A 26,219-nucleotide genomic window follows, 5' to 3' on the forward strand; every position below is an offset into this window, starting at 1 on the left:
ACTATAGGAAGTATGTGGATACTTTGAAGAGGGTGCTGAAATGCTTTACCAGGATGCTGTCTGGTACAGAGGGCATGGAGAGATTGGATAAACTTGAGTTACTTTCTCTTGAGTGACAGAGGTTGAGCAAAGACAAGTTTATAAGATTATGAGATGTGTAGATAGAGTCCAACAGCCAGGGTCAAAATATATAATACTAGAGGGCATGGATTTAAGGCAAAAGGGGATAAATTCAAAGGAAATATGTGGGACAAGTTTTTTATATGGAGAGTGGTGGCTTCCTGGAATACATTTCCAGGGGTAGAGGTGGAGGCAAATATGTTAGAATAATTTCAGAGGCTCTGGGATAGGCTTATAAATATTCAGAGAATGGAGGGATATGAATATTGTGTAGGCTGAATGGGTTAGTTTAGACTTTTAATTAGCATTTTAAGTAGTTTGGCACAACATCATGGGCTGAAGGGCCTATTCCTGTTCTGTACGTTGTGTTACGAGAATACACATAAAATTAAGATGTTTGCTGGCCTGGGCTAGCATCAGTGGCATCAGCAGTTGGTCTGCCACCTGCCCTCAGGGGAAGGAGAGATAAGGAACAATGGAGCAGCGTCTGGAGATGTGTAATGAAGGGATGTGGGAGGAAGAGCTGTCTGGAGCGGCTCCCCCCTTTGAACCCTGAACTGTTTGAAGTGATGGACAGGCGATACCCCAGCAGGGGGATAAAAAGGGACAGGTTCGCTAAGACAGACACACACGCCACCCGAGGTAACGAGACCCTGGAAGCGGTGCGCTTCTCACGAGTGGGTGAGAAGTCCCAGACAACGACAAGGGTGGAAAGGTACGATCAGCGGGAACCCGGTGTGTGTCCGCCCTTGCCTGGGTGCCGGGTTCACTGCAGAGGATCGACCGCATCTGGAGGAGGGGTCACAGTCGGTGACCTCAGGTGACATCACCAAGGACCCGCCCAAAAGCTGTTTGTGAGCCATCTCGCTGGTCTGTGAGCCATCTTGCTGGTCTGTGAGTGAAGCCGTTCTGAATGATGAGTTGTTCCTATTCTATCTCTCTCTTCCCCCACGTTGTCCACCGCCATGGCAACGATTACTGCGAACTGAACTACTAAACTGGACTGAACTTTGAGTCATTTTGAAATTGGTCATTTACCCCTAGACAACGATAGAGCTTGATTGATGCTGTTATCTTAATTCTGTGCACATGTGTGTTTATCATCACTGAACTGTTGCATTTATTATCCTTTCGATTACTGTGTTGCTTGTTTCTTTAATAAAACTTTCTTAGTTCTAGTACTCCAGACTCCAACTGAGTGATCCATTTCTGCTGGTTTGGCAACCCAGTTACGGGGTACGTAACAGTTGTGTGTCTTAATGTTCCAGTTGAATTTTCCTTTAAAACCTCTCCCAGCAGAGCAATTTATAATCTAAATCCAGCTGTGTAAAAAAAAAAATCTGCTCTGTGTCCCTTTCTTTTAGTGGGCACTGCGGAATAGATTCCTTAACTTTACATGCATAATATGTGATTTCTTTACATAGTAACAGTGTGGAAATTGAATTGATGACTGGATTATAAACTTCTGTGAAGGAAGCCTACGGGGCAAAATGCAAAACTGAGCCTCTCTATTTTAACTTGCGATTTATTGAAGCTTTATATTGTAGAGAGTTACAGTGTATATTCCACATGAGTAAAGTGGACCACTATTATACAGGTAGTTATGCACAAGGCAAATGTATTCTTGTAAATAACAACACGACACATAATAACAGATAACCCTAGATTTACTGCATGCATAACTAATCTGAAAAGGCATATTCATGAATCTAAGATGAATGGAACATTACCTAAATGATCCTTCTGAAAGATTTAGCACATTGCCCAAGTGTTAATGTTGCTTATTTTCATTCAGCATATTTTTCATCTTCTCACACTCTTAGTATATAACCATTAGGAAAACGACTTGGTTAAATGTCAAAGACATATTGTTGCAACATATTACTACTGATTAGAAAATTATAAAGAACAAATTCATGCACATTTCAGAATAAAACATTATCCATGAAAGATTGAATTATACAAACAGTAATTAAGAAACGGAACAGTCAAATAAATTACATAGGACTTGAAAGGACATTTCATTCCAGAAGAAGGAAGGCAGCAGGGATGATTTTAAGAGGATGCATTGCCGCCGACAAGCTATACTTGCTAGTAGCACATTGCAGGAGTCTGGAAAGTGCAATCAATGATCTCCTGACTATTTAGATGGAGGAAAAATCTAATGAAGCCCTTTCACATATCTGATCTGTGCTTCCATTTGTTGCTCGGTTGCTTCTGCAGTCACAATGATGAGGTCAATAGCAAACGAGCTTTCTGTATTTTTAGGCTGATAGCTGTCTGTTCAGCAGCAATCAGAGAAGATGATCACAAAGAGTGATGAAAAATCATTCTACTAAACAGAGCCAGCCCTTTCCAACAATACAAGTGCCATTATGATTTTTTTAAGTTATTTAAGCTTTTGAGTAGGGTAACTGCTAGAAAAAATAAACCTCAAAAAAAAATTTTCACTGAACTGTAAAGTAATCCAGTGAAGCATTAGGATAGCAATCTATTATAATCTATATTTCTACAACTCTTTAAAGCTTGGGATGATCTGTCCTCGATATAATTATGTACGGCATGATGCACCTGAATGGCATGCTAAACAAAGCCTTTTCACTTTATCTCATTACATATGACAATAAAGTGAATCTTACACCATATCCACACCTTTACACGTAATTTTGATCATCGTCTATGAAAACCTTTAAAACACCATAAGACATATGGTCAGAATTAGGCCATTCAGCCCATTGAGTCTGCTCTCCCATTCCACTAAGGCTGATTTATTATACCTCTCAATCCTATTCTCCTGCCTTTGCCCTGTAACTTCCGATGCCTTGACTAATCAAGAACCTATCAACCTCCACTTTACATATGCTCAAAGATTTGGCCACCACAGATTCATTACCCTCTGACTAAAGAAATTCCTCTTCACCTCTTTTATAAATGGACGTCCCTGTATTCTGAAGCTGTGCCCTCTGGTCATACACTCACCCACTATAGGAAATATCTTCCCCACATCCACTCAATCCAGACGTTTTAATATTCAATAGGTCTCAATGAGATCCCCACTCATTCTTTAAACTCCAGTGAGTACAGGCCCAGAGCATCAAACCTTCCTCATATGTTAACCCTTTCATTCATGAAATCAATCTCATCAATCTCCTCTGGACTCTTTTCAATGTCAGCTCATCTTTTCTTAGATAAGAGAGCCAAAACTGCTCACAATACGCGAAGTGCAATCTGACTAATACCTTATAATGCGTCAGTAATACATCCTTGCTCTTATATTCTAGTCCTTTAGAAATGAATGCTAACATTGCACTTGTCTTCCTTACACTGGATCGCCTTGCAAGTTAACCTTTAGAGAATCCTGCATAAGGACTCCCAAGTCCCTTTACACCTCTGATTTTTGAATTTTCTCCCCATTTAGAAATTAGTCTACACCTTTATTCCTTCTACCAATGTGCATGACCATACAATTTCCTACACTATATCCTTTGCCGTTCTCCCAATCTAAGACCTTCTGCAGACTCCCTGCTTCCTCCACACAACCAGCTCCTTCACTTATCATCTGCAAACTTAGTCACAACACCATCAATTCCATCATCAAAATCAGTAATATCATACAATTCCATCATTTGTCAGGCCAGATTTCCCCTTAAGGAAACAATGCTCATTTTGATTGATTTTATCATGTGTCTCCAAACCTCATCCTTGATAATGGACTCCAACATCTTTCCAATCACTGAAGTCAGTCTACCTGGCCTATAATTTCCTTTCTTCTGCCTCTTCCCGTTCTTGAAGATGGAAGTGATATTTGCAATTTTCAAGTCCTCTGGAACTATTCCAGATTCTTGTGATTTTTGAAGGATCATTATTAATGCTTCCACAATCACTTCAGCTACCTCTTTCAGAAATTTGAGGTGTAATACATCTGGTCCAGGTGACTTATCTACCTTCAGAACTTTCAGCTTCCCAAACACCATCTCTTAAGTAGTAGTAACTACATTCACTTCTGCCCCCTGACACTCTCGAATTTTGGTCATACTGCTAATATCTTCCATAGTGAAAACTGATGCTGTTGTGTATGTGGCCTGGTTACACAACAATGCTATTAATAAAAACGCTGGAGGCGGGAGGTAAAGTTCATGGTTCTTTACTGGCAGAAACTGAACTCGACACACACGTACAGATCAATATGTGCCTAATAGCACATGTTCAATATGCGCTTAATAGTTCAATCAATAACGAGTTACTAAAACATAAAGTAGTCCCTTATTATACTGTAGGCTATATGGGTACACTCCTCTCCTTTTATTTTAATAGTGTATCAACTGTTTTTTTTACTGGGGCACAATGCTAAACAAATATGTTTACCCTTAACATACAAACACCTACCATTTGTTTATTTAGTAACTTAATAATATCAAATTATAACAAAGTAACATAATAATATCAAATTATAATAAGCCTTTTTTTTTATTTTTGGTCTAAGACCCATTTATAACTCAAGTCTCTGCGAGTCTTCTCTGCCTCTCTGGGTAACGTCCGTCAATATAGTTTTTATATAGATTTCCATATAAAAATCATGAAAAGTTGACTTCTGAGCATAGGGAGTTAAGAAGATATGCACCTCCAACTTGCTAAGAGTTCTAGGCAGCAGATTGCCTCCATATAATGAAGACTCCTCTGTGCAGCTGTCCTAGGTATATACGCATCTTTGTACTATCACTTGTCTTCCTTACCCATATCTCATTTGTTCCAGCTGAGCTAATTACACAGCCAATCTTCGTACTCTCCTTAGATTCCAAATAGATAGCCTAACCTTTATGATACCATCTCTTAGCATAATATAACTTTCCATCTTCTATTCGTGCTTCATATCTTTGTGCTGGTGATTCAGCAGGACTGCTGGGAAGATGCTCAGGAGAAGACGGAGATGCTGGTCTTTTTGGATATTTACGCTTATTGAGGGTTCGCGGATCTTCCATTATCTGTTCATCTGTTAATAAGTAATTTAGCTGCGCAGGTGCAGGTTTTCGTCTTTTGTCTGTAATTGGAATAGGGTCATTAGGTCTCCTCCTTAGCTTCCTAGTCATTATTGGCTTTACCTCCATAGAATCTCCTGTGAGTTCCATTGTTAGCCTCTCATTCTCAATCATTTTTTTCTTTTCTTTTAACTCAAACTTTTTATCTTCAAATTCCTTCACTGCTGCTTTCTTCTCTTTAATATAATTCCTTTCCACTTGTTCTGTCTCCAGTTGCAGAAAAACTCTGCATTTCGTATTCTTTCCTTATATGGTTGATCTAGTTTCTTCATCCTTTTCTGATACCCCTGCAAAATGCCTTCCTGTAACTGCTGTAGCTATCTTTTGAGAGATGTCAATTTCTCCAGGTACATCTGCTCTTTTACTTCCAGGTAGTCTTTATCATCCTGCTTATTGGCAATATCTGTCTCCCTTAAGTCCTCTGTATCTTCATCTGAGTAGCGGCCACAGATACTGCGTTCCTCCTCATCGTTCACGCTGTCTAGCTCCTCCTCATCATTGTAATAGTCAACAATGGGTGAGAGGAGAGCTGCTGATATCTTCCCCGCCGAGCTGCCCTCCTTTGTTGACACATCTAGTGCCTTGATGGTGTGCCAATCCAACTCTATTTTCCTGAGCCTTTCACATCCCAGCAACAGTGGTCCTCCAATTTTCAGTACATAGAGGTTCAGTTGCTGTGTTTTGACTCCATAGGTCACTGTCACTTTAATTTTACCTTTAGGACGCACTTTCTGTCCTGTAGCAATAGTTTAGTTCGTTTCAGAAGTATGTGAGAAAACAGTCATTTGTCGATGTGTACAAAGATCACTGTTAAAGCTGAGCCTGTGTTCAACTCCATTTTCAGTCTCACACCTGCCACTTGTGGAGTGATCCTTATTACTCTTCGATCATCTGTCTCTTTCAAGCTGTGAAGTTGCAGACAAGACAATTCACTTTTGTCTGAGTCGTTTTCATCAGAACTGCTTTCTTCGATTTTGTGTACATTGTTGTGTTTTCCTTTCTGGGGTTTCTTGTTTCTCTGTATTTTGTCCTTTTTCTGCTGTTTACTAGCTTTGCATACTCTGCAAGTGTGGCCCTGTTTGCCACAGTTTCTACATTCTTTGTCTTTAAACCAGCAATCACCAGGGTCATGTGACATGTTCTCACAACGGTAACATTTCTTTCCTTCATTTCTGTTCAGTGACATTTTATTTTTGGCATATTCCAGAGATTTCTGTTGTATCTCAGAAGCACCCTGTGCTGCTGTTTCCAATGATATTGCAATGTTTAGCGCTTTTTTGAATATAAGGTCTTTTTCACACAGAAGCTTCTTCTGTGTGGTTTCACAGTGCATGCCACACACTAACCTGTCCCTCAATGCACCCAAGAGATCAGCTCCAAATTGACAATGTTCCAATAATTTGTGCAATTCAGCACAATATTCAGAAATGCTTTCATTTTTGCTCTGATTCTAATTGTGAAATTTAAATCTTTCAGCAATGACCAGTGGTTTGGGGTTTAAATGCTGTTGGAGAGTGTCTACTATTTGCTTGAACATTTTGTCAGCTGGCTTTCCAGGGGTTAACAAGCTCTGTAGCAGGCCGTTTGTTTTTGCTCCCATAAGTAGGACGCTGGCTTTCTTTTCATCCTTAACACCATTAGCCTCACAATATAAGTCCATTCTTTCAATGTAAGTTGCCCAGTCTTCAATGCCACTATCAAATGCTGTAATGGTTCCAATAATCGCCAGCTTTGTTATATTAATTTAGCCCCGTTTTCCCCTTATTTTCTTTTCGACTCGTGTCCTTTTTGCTAGCGCCATGAGCGTACCCCGTTTGGATGTGTGTGTGTCACTCCTTTTTATCTCCCTTCTGGGACAGGCAGACCCTCAGCCCCTGGGTCTCGCCTGGACGTGCTGCGGCTTCGACTGTGTCTCTGGTCTCCTGACGTTCCCAACCCCGGCTACGCTCCTGCTTCCTTTCAGACTCGTGGCCTCGCTCTGCCTCCTTCTGCCACTCCTTGGCTCATTCCTTGCGCTCTCCTTCCAAGTGTTGTTATCAATTAAAACACGGCGTTCCAATACGATGCAGATTTATTAACCTCGTTGCCAATTTGTTGTGTATGTGGCCTGGTTACACAACAATGCTATTACTAAAAACACTGGAGACGGAAGCTAAGGTTCATGATTCTATACTGGCAGAAAGCAAACTCGATACAATTGTACTGATCAATAAGCGCCTAATAATGCATGCTCAATATGTGCCTAATAGTGCATTCAACGACGTGTTACTAAAACATAAAGTAGTCCCTTATTATACTGTAGGCTATACGGTACAGATGCAAAATACTTTTTATGTTCATCATCATTTCTTTGTCCCCCATTACTCCCTTCTCAGCTGTCCAATACCCACTCTCATACTCTCATCTCTCTTTAACTCTATATATTTGAAAAATACTTTGGTGTCTTGGCTAACTTAACTTAATATTTCATCTTTTTTCTCCTTATGGCTCTTTTAGTTGCCTTCTGTTGTTTTTTAAAGCTTCCCAATCCTCTAACATCCCAATAACTTTTCCTTTATTCTGTATTTGACTTCCTTTGTCAGCCACATTTGCCTCAGTCTCCATTTAGAATACTTCTTCATCTTTAGTATGCATCTAGCTACACCTTCCAAATTGCCTTGAGAAACTCCAACCATTGCTGTTCTGCTGTCATCCCTGCTAGTGTCCCATTTCAATCAACTTTGGCCAGCACCTCTCTCATGCCTCTGGAATTCTCTTTACTCCACTGGAATGCTGATATATCTGACTTTATCTTTTCCCTCTCAAATAGCAGAGTGAATTCTATCAAATTATGATATCTCACTCCTAAGGGTTCCTTTACTTTAAGCTCCCTAATGAAATCTAGTTCATTACACAATGCACAATCCAGAGATCCCCCAGTGGGCTCAAATATAAGCTGCTCTAAAAAACATTCTATAAATTCCCTCTCTTGGGATCCAGCACCAACTTAATTTTCCCAATCTACACACATATTGAAATTCACCATAACTAGCATCACATTGATTTTTTTACATGTCTTTTCTATTTCCTGTTCTAATTTGTATCCCACATTCTGGTTACTATTTGGAGGCCTGCGTATTACTCTCATCATGGTCTTTTTTACCCTTGTGGTTTCTTAACTCTACCCTCAAAGATTCTACATCTTCTGATCCTCTGTCACCTCCTTCTGAATTTTGATTTCATTTTTTCCCAGCAGAACCACCTCAACCCCTTTAGCAAGCTGCCTGTCCTTTTGATACAAGGTGTATCCTTGGATGTTAAGTTCACAACTATGATTTTCCTTCAGCAATGATTCAGTGATGCCCACAATGTCATACCTGCCAATCTCTAATTACACTACAAGATCATCTACCTTATTCAGTATACTGCACGTATTCAAATATAACACTTCCAGTCATTTATTCATTACCCTTTTTGAAGCATGCTGCACTGCAGCTCATCCCACTGACTACAATGTTGCCCTATGACCTGCCTGTCCTTCCTCAATGTCTCACCACACACTGTATCCTCTTGTATCTACTTACTCTATCCTCAGCCCTATCTTTCTGGTTCCCATCCCCCGCCAAATTATATTAAACTCTCTCCAACGGCTTAAGAAAATCCGCCCACAAGGATATTGTTCCCCCTCATGTTCAGGTGTACAGTAACCTGTCCTTTTTGTACAGGTTATACCTTTCCATTAATAGATCCCAATGATCCTGATATCATCAACCCTACCGCTGCACTAGTTCCTTAGCCACAAACTTATCTACCAAATCATCTTATTCATATCCTTACTGGTGCATGGCACAGACAACATTCCAGGGGTTACTACCCTGGAGGTCCTGCTTTTCAGGTTTCTACCTAACTTCCTATATTCTCTCTTCAGGACCACCTCTCTTTTCCTACCTATGGCATTTGTGCCAATATGCCAGGGACCTCATCTGAAACATCCATGACCCTGACACCTGGGAGGTAAAATACCATCCGGGTTTCATTATCACATCCACAGAATGTCCTGTCTGCTCCTCCAACTATGGAAATCCCCTAACACCACTGCACTCCTCCTCTCTCTCTTGGTTTCTGAGCCACAGAGTGAGACTCAGTGCCAGATACCTGCTTACTGCAGCTTCTCCTTGGTGGGCTGTTCCCCTCCCCCCAACAGTATCCAAACTGGTGTACTGATTATTGAGGGGTATGGCCATAGGGGTACTCTGCATTGGCTGCCTATTTCCTTTCCCTCTCTTAATAGTCACCCAGGAACCTGCATCCTGCAGCTTCGGGCTGGTTACCTCTCTGCAACTCCTCTCGATCACCTCCTCATTCTCCCATATGAGCTGCAGGTCATTAAGCTGCAGCTCCAGTTTCTTGACGCAGTCTCTAAGGAGCTGCAGTTCGATGCACTTTGTGTAGATGTAATTGTCAGGGGGACTAGAGATCTCTCAGCATTCCCACATCTCACACAAAGAACATACCACTAATTCTGGATCCATTTTCAGTTTCCCAGCAGAGTACTAATGGACAAAAGAAGCGAAAAAATAACTTACTAGAATCTTACTTAGGATCCTCATCTATGCTATCCCTAATTTCAAAATCCTGGCAGGTTAAGAATGATGCAGGAAAGCTCTGATGCATGATCTTAACCCAAAATGTTGACAATTCCTCCCCACCTCGACAGAGGTTGCTTGATCTGGACTTCCTTCCTGCAGTTGTCCTTTGCTTAAAGCCCTGTCACCCCACTCTACAGCTTATTCCAGGGCTCCTCCTGCTTCCTATCCCAAAGATAGTCACTAGTAGTCGGAAGGAAGCAGTTCAGAACTTACCAGAATGATCACTACTTTCAAGAACGTTCAATGCTAGATGATCGAATATGCCGACTCATTTCTTTACACTACAAGAAGGGAAACAGCGAAAGAGATAAAAATGTCTGTGAGTCAGTTACCATCAAGTTAATGACCTTTGAAATGGGAGGTATTTCACTAGATACTGAAGGATCCTTTCCCTTCTTATCACTAGTAACATCTGTTTCCTATTTATGCATTAAAACAGTTATAGCATTCTGTCTGAATGCATAATGGCTTGTATAGCAATCTGCTCTGCACATGACTGCAAGAGACTGCATAAAGCTGTGGACGCAACTCAGCAGATCATGGAAACCGGCCTCCTCTCCAAGGGCTCTGTCTATATCACTTGCTGCCTCAGTAGAGCAGCCAACATAACCAGAGTTCACCCACCCCTGACATTCTCTCTTCTCTCCGCTCCCATTGGGCAGAAGATACAAGAGCCAGAAAGAACATACAACTGGGCTCAAGGACAGCTCTATCGCATCGTTATCATTCTTTTGAATGGACTTCTTATACAATAAAAAGGATTATTGACCTTGTTGTGATCTTGCACTTTATTGTTTAGACCATAAGACATGGGAGCAGAATTAGGCCATCTGGCCCAACAAGTCTGCTCCACCATTCAATCATGATGATCCTTTTTTTCTTTCTCCTCCTCAACCCCAGTTCCTGGCCTTCTCCCTATAACCTTTGACACCATGTCCAATCAGGAATCTATTAATCTCTGTCTTAAATAAACCCAACGACCTGGCCTCCACAGCTGCATGTGGCAACAGATTTCACAAGTTCACCACCCTTTGGCTAAAGAAATTTCTCCGTATCTGTTTTGAAAGGGTGCCTCTTTATCCTGACGCTGTGCCCTCTTGTCCTAGACTCTCTCACCATGGGAAACATCCTTTCCATATCTTCTCTGTCTATGCCTTTTAACATTTAAAAGGTTTCAATGAGACCGCCCCCCCCCCCCACCATCCTTCTGAATTCCAGTGAATACAGACCCAGAGCCATCAAATGTTCCTAGTATGATAACCCTTTCATTCCTGGAATCATCCTTGTGAACCTCTCTGAACATTCTCCGATGCCAGCACATCTTATCTTAGATAAGGATCTCAAAACTGTTCACAATACCTAAGGTGAGGCCTCACCAGAGCCTTATAAAGCCTTAGCATCACATCCCTGCTCTTGTATTCTAGACTTCTTGAAATGAATGCTACCATGGCATTTGCCTTCCTCACCACCAACTCATCCTGCAAGTTAACCTTCAAGATGTTCTGCAGAAGGACTCCCAGGTCCCTCTGCACCTCAGGTTCCTGGATTTTCTCCCCATTCAGAAAATAGTCCGGACATTTATTTCTACTACCAAAGTGCATGACCATGCATTTTCCAACATTGTATTTCATTTGCTACTTTCTTGCCCATTCTCCTAATCTGTCTAAGTCCTTCTGCATTCTACCTGTTTCCTCAACACCTCCTGCCCCTCCACCATTTTTCATATCATCTTCAAACTTGGCTACAAAGCAATCTATTCCATCATCTAACAACAGGAATTCTGCAGATGCTGGAAATTCAAGCAACACACATCAAAGTTGCTGGTGAACGCAGCAGGCCAAGCAGCATCTGTAGGAAGAGGTGCAGTCGACGTTTCAGGCCGAGACCCTTCATCAGGAAGATCATTTATAAACAAAAGTGGTCCCAAAACCAACCCCTGCTGAACATCACTTGTCCCTGGCAGTCAACCAGAAAATGATCCTTTTATTCCCACTCGCAGCCTCCTACCAATGAGTTAATGCTCTAACCATGATAGTAACTTTCCTGTAATACCATGGGCTCCTAACTTGGTAAGCAGCCTCGTGTAGCACCTTGTCAAAGGCCTTCTGAAAGTCCAAATATACAGTATCCACTGCATCACCTTTATTTATCCTACTTGTAATCTCGTCAAAGAATTCCAACAGGTTCATCAGGCAGGATTTTCCCTGAAGGAAACCATGATTTCTTTGTACTATCTTGTCCTGTGTCACCAAGTACTCCATCGCCTCATCCTTAACAATTGACTCTTACATTTCTCCAACCATTGAGGTCAAGCTAACTGGTCTATAATATTCTTTCTGCTGCCTTCCTCCTTTCTTAAAGAGTGGAGTGACATTTGCAATTTTCCAGTCCTCTGGCACCATGCCAGAGTCCAATGATTTTTGAAAGATCATTTCTAATGCCACCACAATTTCTAATGCTACCTTTTTCAGAACCCTAGGGTGCAGTTCATCTGGTCGAGGTGACTTGTGCACCTTCAGGTCTTTCAGCTTTTTGAGCACCTTCCCTCTTGTAATAGTAAATGTACCTGCTTCTCTTCCTTCACACACTACAACATCAGCCATACTGATAGTGTCCTCCACAGTGAAGCCTGATGCAAGATACTCCTTTAGCTCATCAGCCATCTCCTTTTCCCTCATTATTATTTCTCCTGGCTCATTTTTTAGCGGTCCTATATCCACCCTTATTTCATTTTTATTTTTAACATACTTGAAAAAAAACTTTTACTATCCATGTTGATATAATTTGCTATCTTACTTTCATATTTAATTTTTTTCCTTTCTAATGATTTTTTTTATTTGCTCCCTGTCAGTTTATAAAACTTACCAATCCTCTATCTTCCCACTAATTTTTGCTTTGTTGTATGCCCTTTCTTTTGCTTTTACAATGGCTTTGACTTCCCTGTCAGCCACAGTTGTACTATCTTACCATTTGAGTATCTCTTCATGTTTGGAATACATGTGTCCAGCACCTTCCTCATTTCCCCCAGAAACGCACGCCATTGCTGCTCTGCTGACATCCTTGCCATCAGTTCCTTCCAATTTAGTTTAGCCAACTCCTCTCTCATACCACTGTAATTTCCCTTACTCCACTGAAATACTGCTACATCAGACTTCACTCTCTCCTTTCAAATTTCAAATTGAACTCAATCATATTGTGATCACTGGTTCCTAAGGGCTCTTTTACCTTAATGTCACTAATCACCTCCAGTTCATTTCATAACACCCAACCCAATATAACTGATCCCCTAGTAGGCTCAATGATAAACTGCTCTAAAAAGCTACCTCTTAGGCATTCAACAAACTCACTCTCCTGAGATCCTTTACCAACCTGATTTTCCCCATCGACTTGCATGTTAAAATCTCCCATGACTACCATAACATTACCCTTTTGACTTGCCTTTTCTATTTCCTGTTGTAACCTGTGATCCACCTCCCAGCCACTGTTGGGAGGCCTGTATATAACAACCATCAGTGTCCTTCTATCCTTGCAGTTTCTTAACTCAACCCACAAGGATTCAACATCTTCCGATACTATGTCACATATTTCTACTGATTTGGTGCCATTCTTTACCAGTAGAGCTACGTCACCCCCTCTGCCTGCCTTCCTATCCCTTCGAAGTAACGTGTAACTTTGAACAGTCAGCTCCCAAATACAACCATCCTTCAGCCACGATTTAGTGATGGTCTCAACATATACCTGGCATTCTATAACATTGCAACAAGATTATCCACCTTATTTTTTATATGTGCATTTAGACACAACCCCTTGAGCACCGCATTTAGATAGAACACCTTGAGTACAGTATTTGTTTACCTGTACTCAACTTTCTCTGTAAACTTTACACTTTATTCTACATTGTTACTGTTTTACCTTAATGCACTGTGTAATATTTTGATCCATATGAACAAAGTTTAAATTTATTATCCAAGTACCTACCATACAATACCTTGAGATTCATTTTCTTGCAGACATTTATAGGGAAAAAGAAATGCAATAGAATTTTATGAAAAACTACATAAACAGATAAAGACCAATGTTGAAAAGAAGACAAATTGTATATATAAAAATAGTATTGAGAACCTGAGTTGTTAAAAGTCCTTGGAAGTCAGTTTGTAGGTCACAGAATCAGCTTACAATAGTAGTGAGTGAAGTTAACCATATCAGTTTAGGTGCCTGATTGTTACAAAGAAATAAAGAAACCCTACAGCACAATACAGGCCCTTCGGCCCACAAAGTTGTGCCGAACATGTCCCTACCTTAGAACTTACCAGACTTACCCATAGCCCTCTATTTTTCGAAGCTCCAAGTACCTATCCAAAAGTCTCTTAAAAGACCCTATTGTATCCGCCTCCACCACTGTTGCCAGCAGCCCATTCCACGAAGGGTAATAACTATTTCTGAATATGGTGGTATGGGCCCTAAGGTTCCCATATTGCTTGCCTGGTAGTAGTAGTGAAAAGAGCGCATGGTCTTGATGGAGGAGGTCTTTGAAGATGGAGGCTGCTTTCTTATGGCAGTGCTCCTTGTAAACGTACTTGTTTGCACATTGGTTGTTTGTCTGTCTTTGTGTGTAGTTTCTCATTGACTCTGTTGTATTTCTTTGTACCTATTGTGAATGCCCATAAGAAGATGAATCTCAGGATAGTATATGGTGACACCAACGCACTTTGGGATAATAAATTTACTGTGAACTTTAAACTTTGAACTTTGATGCAGCCAGTTAGGATACTCCCCACTGTGCATCTATAAAAAATTGTTAAGGTTTTGGTGACATACTGAATCAGTGCAAACTTCTAAGAAGGTAGCGGCTCTGTTGTTCTTTATTTTTGATGATATTTATGTGTTGGTCCCAGGACAAATCCTCCGATATGTTAACGCCAATGAATTTAAATGTACTGACGCTCTCCTCCTAGTGAGGACTGGCTCATGAACAGCATGTAAGACAAGCTTTTCACTGTATCTTGGTAAATGTGAAAGCAATAAACAATAACAATACCAACTGTGCAATTTTAAACCCCTGTTCATAACTAGAGAGACCAACTAATGTTTAGGGTAAAAATACCACCAGAAAATGACCAATTCTCCAATCTAATTCTATTTTATGCATTAAAAAATACAATTCAGGACCCAGTTATTTTAAAACAGACTTTTAGCTCTGAGTATTTTTCACATAGCTACTCCTCTTTGGGGAAAACATTTTCTAAATCTTTAACTTATAGCTACATAGAAACATAGAACACTTACAACACAATACAGGCCCTTCGGCCCATAAAGTTGTACTGAACATATCCCTACCTTAGAAATTACTAGGCTTACCCATAGCCCTCTATTTTTCTAAGCTCCATGTACCGATCCAAAAGTCTCTTAAAAGGCCCTATCGTATCCGCCTCCACCACTGTTGCTGGCAGCCCATTCCACACACTCATCACTCTCTGAGTAAAAAACGTACCCCTGACATCTCCTCTGTACATACTCCCCAGCACCTTAAACCTGCGTCCCCTTGTGGCAACCATTTCAGCCCTGGGAAAAAGCCTCTGACAATCCACACGATCAATGCCTCTCATTATCTTATACCTGTCTATCAGGTCACCTCTCATCCTCCGTTGCTCCAAGAAGAAAAGGCCGAGTTCGCTCAACCTATTCTCATAAGGCATGCTCCCCAATCCAGGCAACATCCTTGTAAGTCGCCTCTGCACCCTTTCTATGGCTTCCACGTCCTTCCTGTAGTGAGGTGAACAGAAATGAGCACAGTACTCCAAGTGGGGCCTGACCAAGGTCCTATATAGCTGCAACATTACCTGTCAGCACCGAAATTCAATTCCATGATTGATGAAGGCCAATACCTTCTTAACCACAGAGTCAACCTGCGCAGCTGCTGTGAGCGTCCTATGGACTCAGATCCCAAGACCCCTCTGATTCTCCACACTGCCAAGAGTCTTAGCATTAATACTATATTCTGCCATCATATTTGACCTACCAAGATGAACCACTTCACACTTATCTGGGTTGAACTCCATCTGCCACTTCACAGCCCAGTTTTGCATTCTATTAATGTCCCGCTGTAACCTCTGACAGCCCTCCACACTATCCACAACACCTCCAACCTTTGTGTCATCAGCAAACTTTCTAACCCATCCCTCCACTTCCTCATCCAGGTCATTTATAAATATGACAAAGAGTTAGGGTCCCAGAACAGGTCTCTGAGGCACTCCACTGGTGACCAACCTACATGCAGAATATGACCCATCTAAAACCACTCTTTGCCTTCTGTGGGCAAGCCAGGTCTGGATCCACAAAGCAATGTCCCCTTGGATCCCATAGCTCCTTACTTTCTCAATAAGCCTTACATGGGGTACCTTATCAAGTGCCTTGCTGAAATTCATATACTGTACATCTACTACTCTTCCTCCATCAATGTTGGTTAATAAGATATTAGTTGGTTAATTAATAGTTGGTTAATAAGATATTCATGCTCTCAATTTCCAAGATCACAGAGCAAATAATCCACTCATATCCTTTTAACCAGTGTGTTTGAGCATTTTAGATATCTGAATTATGTAGTCTGAATTTACTGGCAAAACTTAATTTTCCACCCTTACATCTTTATGACTGCTGCTCTTGGAGTCATTTGATAAGGTATCAAAGAAAGACAACAAGGACTAAAGTTATTTTACATGAACCTTTTAGGAATTCCAAAGGAATTTTGTTGGCTAATATTGACAATTGAAGTGTGGTCACTGTTGGAATGAGCTAATCTGTTTAGTAAGCTCCTACGAACAGAAATGTGACAATAGTTAGATTATGTAATATAGATAATGTACAGTGCAAGATCAGGGTCAACTATTAAATTGGATGCCTCCTCATCTATAGTAAATCCACTGAAAAGCAGAAAGGAACTGCCTTATCTTACAGCTAACAACTTTTTAAAGAATGTTTAACATTAACTTTATTCATAACAAAAAAAAGTATATAAAAAAGAGCACATTGTGAACTGTTTGCATTCTTAATGTCATACAATCTATACATTCAGACTTGCTGGTTCTATCTGTGCAGTGTTAGCAGATCTCTCTCTGTACATAACACCATTGCTGGTCTTCTTCCAATGTTTGATGGGCTTTTCAGGAGTAAAGTTTGAAAACATATCTATACCCAAAGGATGGTAGAAATATGGGACTTTTCTGTGAATGCCACTTGAGGCTAGGCCAATTATTAATTTTAAAACTTAGATTGAAGGATTTCTGCAACCACACAGGTTAAGTAATTGCTCTATGGAATTAGATCATAGAACAGGCATGAAGAGAAGTGTCAGAACACTATTGCAGGTTTAAAGTTCCTATTCCTAATTCTGTGTTCCATTCTTTTCTGTATTTCATTCTTCATATTGTTTTAACTCATTCTTATTCACAAAGGTCCCTGTTTAATGAATGGTATTTCTTTACTTTGCATTGCATTGGTCAGAATCAGCAGCCAGACCTGTCAAGATGCCAAGGTGCAGCACAGTGAGGAAATAACTCAGAGATTCTACATGACACAGACATAGAACCCCAGCCAAGGTTATAACTATTTTACAAGTCAAAGTGTAAATTTGCCCCACTAATTAAGCCAGAGCTGGAACACAGGATAAATCTAGTCAGCTCCATCTTGGGTACGACCCTACAAAGTACCAAGGACACCTTTAGCGAGCTGAGTCTCCGAAAGGCAGTGTCCATTAGTAAGGACCTCTAGCATCCAGGGCATGCTCTTTTCTCACTGTTACCATCGGGTAGGAGGTACAGAAGCCTGAAAGCACACACTCAGCGATTCAGGGACAGCTTCTTTTCCTCTGCCATCCAATTCCTAAATGGACATTGAATCTTTGGACACTACCTCACCTTTTTTTAATATACAGTCTTTCTGTTTTTGCATGTTTTTTAAATCTATTCAATATACATAATTGAGTTACTTGTTTATTTATTATTATTTTTTTCTCTCTCTGCTAGATATGTATTGTATTGAACTACTGCTGCTAAGTTAACAAAGTTCATGTCACATGCTGGTGTTAATAAACCTGATTTTGGTAAGAGATATCAGTATGCTCATAATAAATGTGTAACCCATGGACAAGGAGATATCTTAGGGTGAAGACAACCAGACCCCAGCCAGAGGCGTGGGTCTGTAAGTGAACATGAGATGATTATGAAGGTGATATTTGAAGCAATTGATGACATGCCATCTCATCTTATGTTAGTTAAGAATTGTTTGCTGATATCTATACATTGGTGAAGATCCTGTCCTTCATTTTGGAATGTGAATAAATATGCATTCTTTGTACAGTCAAAGAGAATGGGGATCACTCTGACATAGAAAATGAGCTTCTCTCTCACTCCTCAAGCAGAAGACTAACTGAATGAATTTGTTTCTGTTTGACATGAGAATGGATTGTGAGAGTGAATCCCCCACTCCATGACACACGGATCAAGCATTGAAAAAAAGCACATTTGGTTATTTTTCATTGTATTCTTTTACCACATAAAAAACTCAGAAGCATTATACCATCACTGAGTTCTTACTTTAAGTGGCAACCTCACATTACATTCAAGAGTTCAAAGTATGTGAAGTCGGAAACATTTTGTCTTCCCTGCTTGCTGTTGATGCCCTGAAACTACATTTATTAATAAATTATTTTGTGCTCTACTGCATTCGTGAATGAAATATAACCTCTGAGTGACAGGCTTTTCTCACAGTATTTGTGTAACTGAATTTAGAATTCAACATCGAGATCTGCTGGAATGGAAGATTGGCAGAAACATTAGTAAAGGGCAATGCAAGTAGCAGAACACCAAATGTCTTTCTGAGGATCCTGTTTACCAAAAGATACTTATCAGACAGGTTAGAGAAATATGTGCAATGCAACAGCTAACTTAGGAAGTAGCCAACACAAGTAGAGAAAGCTCGTTTAAGTAGTGATTTATATTCAGTGACCACTTTATTAGACCATCAACCAAAGCAGTAGTCAGGATGTGGTAGACCATTCTTCACTTGCATAAATGAGTCCAACAGCAGCTGAGAAACCCAACAGCACTCAAGACAAAGCAATTTGCTTAAACATATGTTCAGTTTTCACTTTATCAGGTACACCTGGTCATTAATGAAGATATCAAATCAGCCAATCATGTGGCAGCAATTCAATGCATAAAAGTATGCAGCTATAGTTAAGAGGTTCAGCTGTTGTTCAGACCAAATAACAGAATGGGGAAGAAATGTGGTCTAAGTGACTTTGACCGTGGGAAGATCATTAGTGCCAGATGGGGTGTTTTGAGTATCTCAGAATCTGCTGATATTCTGGAATTTTCATGCACAACAGTCTCTAGAGTTTACAGAGAATGGCATGAGAAACTAAAAAACATCCAGTGAGCGGCAATTCTGTGTGTGAAAATGCCTTGTTAATGAGCGAGGTCATGGGAGAATGACCAGACTGGTTCAAGCTGACAAGAAGGTAACAGTAACTCAAATAACCACACGTTACAACAGTGGTGTACAGAAGAGCATCTCTGAATGCACAACACATTGAACCTTGAAGTGTGTGGGCTACAGCAGCAGAAGACCATGAACGTATACACAGTGGCCACTTCATTAGGTGTAGGAGGTACCTAATAACAAGGCCACAGAGTACAAAATGAATGAGCAAACAGATTAGTGAAAAAGTTGCAAAACACAGTTAAACTCAGAAAATGATTGTAAGTTGTCCATGGAAGGACTTGCCACTCCTCAAGAATAAGGGTTCTAACCATTTGAAGTAGATGAAGTAAACAGTTACCTAACAAATACAAGGCACTGCCCATTAAATCTGTCATAACTCTGCAATTTTATTCAGAAGTACCATGAATGATTGCACTTGCAACACTTTTTTACAATTCCAGTGTGAACTGACAACTTCAAAATCAAATCTTGTAATCTCAGCCATCCCGATATTTCAACGAGGTTTGCAGTGCTGTCGGAAGAAAAGTAGGGAACATGAGAAAAATGGGCATAGGAGTAGAGGAGTCCATTCAGCTCTTTGAGAACACAAGGTTGTTTAATCAGATCGTGGTTGATCTCTATCTCAAGCACCATTTTTCTGCCTTATCACAATAGTGTTGCATTCCTTAAATATTAAAAATCTCTTGTTTCTGTTTGAATGCTATTGTGGTGACTGAGCCACATGGAAACTGTATCTGAAGGATATAAAATGTTTTGATTTCACCATCAGTGTCCCCACAATCTATATTATTATGATCTTGCCCCTTATTGTCAATTTACTCTGCACTTTCACTGTAACAGTAAAACTTTATTCTGCTGTAGGTTATTGTTCTCCCTTGTGCTACCTCAATGCACTATTGTAATTAATAATTAATTGATCTGTGAGAACTCTATGCAAAACAAGGTTTTCACTGTATTTCAGTACATGTGACAACAATATACTGGTTTACCAATTTACCTAGTCTCTCTTCATTTCAGTCATAATTTTCTCTTTATTATGAGACTGACACCTAGCTCTAGTTTGGAGAAATATTCTCACCATATCTGTCCTGTCAAGCTCTTTAAGCATTTTGTACACCTCTAGGAAGTCACCCATCATTCTTCTAAACCTCAGATATCACAGATTCAAAATACCCTCAGTTGACATATCAGCCTCCTAGGAAAGGATCTGGTGAATCTGTGCTGCACTTCCTCTATAGTAATTATATCTTCTTTAGGTAAGAAGACAAACATTGTTATCCATGCTCTACGTCTCACCAAGTCATTATATGATTATGATAAGGCACCCTTACTCTTCTACGCCAATGTTTTTGCAATAATGCTTGACATTCCATTAGCCTTTATAAATGGTACTGCATGTGAGCCTACAGTAACAAGGACAAGGCCATCCAGATTTCCTCTAGCAATATTTCCCAATCTTTCATCATTTAAAAAATATTCAATATTACATTGTTTTTACAGAGTTGTTTCTTTTTAAATTATTTGTGGCTTGTTGATACTTCCAGTTTTTTGAAAATGTTTTAAAAAAATGTTTTAAATTAACATCACTTATTTCCCTAAATATGTTTAATGAAGCATATTATTTTTAATTTCTTCATTTCTACTGGTCATTAATGCCGAAAAGCATTTTAAAATTCTGACAAATTTGACAGCTGGCAAATCATTTTAATTCTGTGTCAAAAGCAGTGTGGAACCATGCCACACAATTGACTAATGCAAGTTTATTCTTTTGACAAGGAATTCAGGTCGTCTTCTACTCCAAAATCCACAATAACTCACCTAAAGTCATGTTCCAGCAAAATATATTGAGAACATTACCGAAAAGGAGTTCTTGTCAGGTAAGTTAAAAGCTAGCAAGACATCTCTTCGCTGTTTATTTTATTACAGACTTAAATGCTTCAGTTGAGTGAATTAGTTGCCTAGTTCTCTTAATCCGCAAAGAATCCTTCAGGTGCTCCAACACGTTTTGTAGCCAAGGAAATGCTTCTGAGATAATATATGCATATGTATAAAATGTAGCAGCAAATTTGTGCATAGCAAGATCCAACAACAGCAAATGTTAATAACCATATAATAATAATCTTTCTGTGTGATGCTGAATGGGGAATAAATGTTAACCATGTTTAGAGGAACATTTACTTTGTCTTATGTGGACTCTTTTACGCCAACTTTGGAAAAGAATTTGATGTCGCAGTTGAGAAACTGGATGTCTAGCAATAAAGCAATTTCCTCGTGCCATATTCATTGGTAGTTTATCTTCAACATGTTTAGTTTTTTTTCAGGATGCACGGTTGCTATTATTGTTTGCCAACAGAACATAATGTAAGAATTGAGTATTGTAATTGTTATTTGAAGATTATTCAGTTCTTCAGATACATATCTCATCACAAACTGTGGGGCTAGTGTGTGAGCTTCTTGGTATAATTATTAGTAGAGAATGTGTGCAGTTGAGAAGCCCGGTCTATAAATGTCATGTTCAAAATGAGAGTGCAAGAGATAACAGAGTAAGTTTACATTACAAGAACTAAACTAAAGGTGATACGATACTTGTCAGGAGATGCCGTATGTCATGAAGTGATGTCTGTTGTGTCACATTTCAGAGCAGGAGGTACAAGTAGTAATTTGTCATGGTGCCTAAATGTATCTAGTCAATTTTATGCCCTGTGATAAACTCACTCAAGCAAAAAAAGGTGCTTCAAGTAAATATTGATTATAGAAGAATGCAACAGCCTATCAATGTAAAGAATTGTGTTCCTTTTTAAGGGAGCATCAGTATAAGGATAAAGGAGTTATTTATTTATTTATTGACATAGTGCAGAAAAGGCCCTTTCAGCCCTTTGAGCTGCACAGTCCAGCAAACCCCGATTTAACCCTAGGCTAATCATGGGACAATTTACAATGACCAATTAAACTACCAAGTGGTACATCTTTGGACCTCAGAGGAAACTGAAGCACCTGGAAAAATCTCATGTCATTGCAGGGAGAACGTACAAACTGCTTACAGACAGATCCACTCATAGTTTCTAAATAGACTTTGGCAGAGTAGAAGACTTAACTTACCAATATTTAATGATGAAATAAATAGTAAATTAGGAAATTGGCTGGTACGAGAGCAACTCAAGAAGAGGTGGTGATACAGCACGGAATATTTTATCAATATCAAGAGCATTCCAGACTTCTGAAAATGAAACTGACTTTGTTCCAAGTGATGGGCATTGCATTCCTTTAGGACAGAAGATAAGAATATCCCTCTTGCATTCCTTTAGGACAGAAGATAAGAATATCCCTCTTGCATTACATCTGCTCTGGAAATACATTGCAAATCCATCCATCTTTAATATGTATGCATATCAGTGCAGAGTTCAAAAGTATATGAAATTATAAAAGCGTTAACCTGAAAATTAATGAGAATAAATTAGTATTTGGAGTTACTGAGTAATTGTTGGTATTACTGTTGACACATGAATTAGGACTGGCATCGAAAATCTCTGTGACAGTGCCCGTGTCATAAGCAATATACTAGAAGGACATATAGGTATTCTAGTTTTTACCAGTTATGAAGGGAATTTTGTAGGAGAAGCAGCTTCTCTAAGAAAATTGCTGTAGAAAAGGTCACTAAATGGAATCAAAATCATGTATACAATTAAACAAAGGAAGTCTGGAGAGTGGCAGGTAAGATAGAGACAGAAGTACACAGAGATTAAGAGACAGAGACACAGGGGCATGCATGGATAGATGGATGCAAATAGGGAGATGTGGAGAGAAATGGAGATAGAAAAAGAGTCAGAAGAAAAGGGAGAAAGAGGGAATGACAGAGATAAGGTGGGACTGCGAGAAAAGAAGTGCGGTAACCCACACTGTTGCTGTTTCCCAGGGATCCAATGTTGCTATTGATCAAAGATTTGAACCTAAACTCAGACACTGTGTATCTTTCCTGTGACAGCACTGGTTTCTGGTTTCTGGTATCCTCCCATATTACTAGGATATGCTGATGATTTAATCAATAGCTGTAAATTACACCTTAGTGTAGATGGCAAAAGGTACTGAAGCATTTGGGCTCTCACGACCAGACTATGCAACAGTTTTTTCCCCCAAGCCATCAGACTCTTCAATACTCAGAGTCTAGACTGACATCTACATCATTTATTATTATATTGAAATTGTCCTCTACTGTGCCAATTGTCTTGTTCATTATTTATTTATTTATTTATTAATTATTGTGCTGCCCTGCACTGTTTTGTGCACTTGATGAAGTCCTGTGTAGGTCTGTAGTCTAATGTAGCTTTTCTGTTGTTTTATGTAGTCTAGTGTAGCATTGGGTTGTCTCATACAGTCTGGTGTAGTTTTGTGTGGTTTCATGTAGCACCAGGGTCCTGGAGGAACGTTGTTTCGTTTTTACTGTGTACTGTACCAGCAGCTTATGGTAGAAATGACAATAAAAAGTGACTTGACTTGACTTGACTTGACTTGAAAAAGAACCAAAGGGGGAGTTAATGGGTATGTGAAAGGGAATGAACTCCAAGGCAACAAGGAACTGAGGAGGAGAAATAGGACTGATGGGATTGTTCTGCTAGGGGGCCAAATGAGCTCGATAGTCTGAATAGCTTCCTCCTGTCTGGTAATGAGTAAGGCTGGTTATAGGGAACAAGTTTTGAATATCTGTAGTACTCAAAGATGAACAAAAATGTGAGTTGATGCATAACTGAACGAGTAGAAGCATCACTGCTACATCAGCTATTTAAAATAATGTGTGCAGTGATCAAGAAGAATCCATTAATGTTTGCACAGTAAAACAAATTGTATCTCTCTGTTTCCTCTTTGTTGACATTTTCTCTGTCACATCTAAGTATGTCAATGGTGTTTTGTAGAAAATATCCTCTTGCTGGTGTGACAGCCGGCCTGTTGCAGTTTTTTTTTTACAATTTCCCACACCATCCCTGAGATGTAAATTGTTTCCATCAGGTGCTGAAGGAGAAACCTTCGAGGTCAATTTGAATAATTCAACCATGAGTTGTGTAACAATGCAGGAATGATGAATGCTTAGAGTGTCTTAGATTATCAGCAATGGCATATCGGGATATTATGACTTAATCTGGATGAAACTATTCCATTCTCCCTCAGTCTGCACACAGGCTGCCCACAAGGTCTTTCATCTACCAGGTGTATATGATTTTAATTTTGAAACTAAAAACAAAGAATTAAAAAAGCAACGGCCAGTACCCAGGTCTGTACAAGAAGACCAGGTATGACTTCCGGAGGGCTATTTCAAGAGCTAAGAAATTCTGAGTGAGGTTGGAGGTGACATTGGATGCACAACAACTCTGGCAGGGTTTGCAGGTCATTATTTCCTACAAAGCGAAACTCAATAGCATGAATGGCCTCTCAGATGAGCTCAATGCTTTCTATGCTTACTTTGAAAGGGAGAACAAAACTACATCTATGAGGATCCCTGCAGCACCCGGTGATGCTGCGATCTCTGTCTTACAGGTCGACATCAGGCTGTCCTTGAGGGTGAACCCTCACATTGTGGCAGGCCGCAATAGAGTGTCTGGTGAGGCTCTGAAAACTTGTGCCAACCAACTGGTGTACATATTCAAGGACATTTTCAATCTCCCACTGCTGCATATGGAAGTTCCCACCTCCTTCAAAAGGCCAACAATCATACCAGTTCCCAAGAGCAGCATGAGCTGCCTTAATGACTATCGTCCAGTACCACTCACATCTACAGTGATGAAGTGCCTTAAGAAGTTGGTCATGGCTAGAATCAACTCCTGGCTCTCAAAGACTTGGAAACATTGCAATTTGCCTATTTAGGGGAGGAACTTAGGAGAGCCAATGGCACCTCCCCCTTGTACCCCATCCGTTATTTATTTTTATACACACATTCTTTCTCTCACTCTCCTATTTCTCCCTCTGTCCCTCTGACTATACCCTTTGCCCATCCTCTGGTTCCCCCCCGCTTGTCTTTCTCCCCGGACCTCCTGCCCCATGATCCTCTGATATCCCCTTTGCCAATCACCTGTCCAGCTCTTGGCTCCATCCCTCCCCCTCCTGTCTTCTCCTATTATTTTGGATCTCCCCCTCCCACTTTCAAATCTCTTACTAACTCTTCCTTCAGTTAGTCCTGATGAAGGGTCTCGGCCTGAAACATCGATTGTACCTCTTCCTAGAGATACTGCCTGGCCTGCTGCGTTCACCAGCAACTTTGATGTGTGTTGCTTGAATTTCCAGTATCTGCAGAATTCCTGTTGTGTGCCTAATGGCGACTTCTTTGACTGCATCTTCTGAAATAGCTCTATTTCTATCTTTACTATCTCTATTTTTCCCTTTCAGGGTACTTTTGAAGACCCTGACCTGGAGTTACATGCTGACTTCAGTTCTTTGCAGGAATGGGACCGCTATCGGGGCTTCTCGACTAGCTGTTATTCAACATGCCAAGAGCTTGGCCTACGATCTTCGCTTACCTAGGGAGGTCCGAGATTTTGTGGCTCTGGAGACAGACGGATCAAAGGTTGGTGTTACGGCAGGAGATCAGTATGTCATCATGGGAGTCGAAAGATCTACGGCTGTATGCCTAGAGACCCAAGATCTTTGGGCACAGAGCTTGGAAAAAGTGACGCAACGGACTTTTAACACTGTAAACCAGTGAGATGTTTGTTATGTCTCCCCTCTCACTGTGAAACAGAGACACCTCCTTTTCCCTTATTAGGGAGAGAGAGAGCCTGTGGTATGTCGAACACCAGATGAATGAGTAGCACTTGGGGTACTGCAAGTCTGTGTATTTGCTGTTGCTTTGCTGCACGCTTGCGTGCTTGGTGGTGAGCGCCAATGCTTTTTTTTTGCTGGTGGGGGACGGGAGAATCATTGCTTGCTGCTGTTTACGTGCGGAAGGGAA

General features: G+C 40.2%; 1 pseudogene; it reads right to left on the reverse strand.

Moving 5' to 3' along the window:
* Positions 1 to 4,760: 4,760 nt before the first annotated feature.
* Positions 4,761 to 26,219, reverse strand: part of LOC134357376 (sin3 histone deacetylase corepressor complex component SDS3-like) — a 58,350-nt pseudogene continuing 36,891 nt past the window's right edge.

The sequence above is a fragment of the Mobula hypostoma genome, chromosome 2 (genome assembly GCF_963921235.1).
Source record: "Mobula hypostoma chromosome 2, sMobHyp1.1, whole genome shotgun sequence".
Classification (NCBI taxonomy): Eukaryota; Metazoa; Chordata; class Chondrichthyes; order Myliobatiformes; family Myliobatidae; genus Mobula; species Mobula hypostoma.